General features: G+C 47.0%; 1 protein-coding gene across 1 annotated transcript in view; it reads right to left on the reverse strand.

Annotated features, from left to right (window-relative positions):
• The window catches only part of TBCCD1 (TBCC domain containing 1), a 30,882-nt gene extending 29,471 nt beyond the window's left edge, over positions 1-1,411 (reverse strand). The window contains exon 1 of the mRNA XM_036017814.1: positions 1,217-1,411. The gene's annotated coding sequence lies outside the window, so the exon portion shown is untranslated. The remainder of the gene's footprint in view (positions 1-1,216) is intronic.
• Positions 1,412-1,804: the final 393 nt, after the last annotated feature.

The following is a 1,804-nucleotide window of genomic DNA, read 5'->3' on the forward strand; positions in this document are numbered from 1 at the left end:
CAACATTTACTTACTGTTTTAAGGTACCTTCTATACAGCTAAGGACAGAACATCAGTTTCATGCTCTGATAACACTGGCATTCCAGTGTACCTGAGTATGGGAGGCAGGGATGGAAACAATAAAATAAGGCAAGGTGGTGTAAGAATAAGGGATTCAGCAGGGGCTATTTTTGATTGGTTGATCAGGGAAGTCTTTTTTGAGGTGGTGGTATTTTAGCTGATTATTTGTGTTTAAAAAGGAGTCGCCCATGTGAGGATCTGAGAGAAGAGTGTTTAAGGCAGAGAGAGTACAGCTAGAACAAACGCCTTAGGTAGGAATGAGCTTGGTGTATTCAAAGAGAAAGGAATGCAGTTTTGCTGGAACATGGTAAGGAGTATATTGAGTAAGTGAATATACGTATCATGTAAGGTTTTCTTTGACAAAAATTTTCCAGCATTATTGAGACATATAAGGTTTTACAATCTACCATAAAGATTGGGAATTTATTCTAAGCGCAATGAAAAGCTATTTGAGGCCTCTAAGCAGGGGAATGATATGATCTGGTATGTTTGTAAAAAATCATGGTGGTGGGGTGGGCAGGAGTGAACACGAGATATTAAGATTGCTGGCAGGGAGACCAGTTAGCCAGGTGGGGGATGATGTGACCTCGCCCAGAGAAGCAGTGGAAGGCAGTGAACAGATGTGGGCTAGTTTATAGGTAAACATTTAGATAGGGGATGCAACACAGGAATCAAGGAGCACGCCTAGAGTTTTTGTGGTGCGTTTACTGAGATAAGCAAAAGTAGGCGGGGGCGTGGGGAATCAGAGTTCTTAATAACTAATAATAGTTACTCACTGCGTACTTACTACATGACAGACACTGTACTAGACGGTTTAAAGATTTTTCTCCTATTAAAATGCCACACAGTGCTCTGGCTGGTGTGGCTCAGTGGACTGACTGACGTCGGCAAACCAAAAGGTAGCCGGTTGGATTCCGGTCAGGGCACATGCTTGAGTTGCTGGCCAGGCCCCCGGTTAGGGGCCTGCGAGAGGCAACTAGTCAATGTATCCCGCACAAGATGTTTCTCTCCCTCTTTTTCTCCCTTCCTTCCCCTTTCTCTAAAAATAAATAAAATCTTTTAAAAAATAAAGTGTCACAACACTGCCAGTAAATACATTAAATCTCCAAATAAAGAAGCTTAGGCTCAGACTGGTGGGTAAGAAGCTTAGGCTCACCGCTAGTAAGTGGTGGAAGCTGGATCCGAACTTCAGTCTGTCCACCTCCACCGGCTCTTCTCTGTGAAACAGAGACCATTTCTCCCTGAGCTGCCAGGAAAAGGTAAAATAAGAACTCCTGAACAGGGCGTTCGCAGTACCAAGGGCTTGGGGTGATTGTCCCCGCCCATTTCGCCCTTATCCCTTCGCCCCCGCATCCTGCAGGTAGTTCCACATGAATGAAATTCCGAGACTGGTAAAGGGGGATCAAACTTGCCTCCCACAATTGGTCAGAATTGAAAGAGAAGCCTTGTGATTGGGCGAAAGTCAGAGGAGGCGGGCTGGGTATTTTCGCGTACCTCAGATACCCTCTTGGGGCACTAATTTCCCCCTCGCTCTTTTACGTAGTTTTCTAGGACTCGCAGGGGCCAGGGCTCAGCAGATTCCTGCGGCGGCGCGACTCTCTGACGTTCCCCCTCCTAATTGGCTAGAAAGTGCGACTGTAGTTCCGAAGCCTAACTGGCCGCTCCGGCCGCCTCGGAGGTGAAGTGTACTGCGCTGATTGGCTGCGCGGAGCCGGCCGCGTGTGATGTCCTGAGCAGCGATTGG

Source organism: Phyllostomus discolor, chromosome 2, assembly GCF_004126475.2.
Source record: "Phyllostomus discolor isolate MPI-MPIP mPhyDis1 chromosome 2, mPhyDis1.pri.v3, whole genome shotgun sequence".
Classification (NCBI taxonomy): domain Eukaryota; kingdom Metazoa; phylum Chordata; class Mammalia; order Chiroptera; family Phyllostomidae; genus Phyllostomus; species Phyllostomus discolor.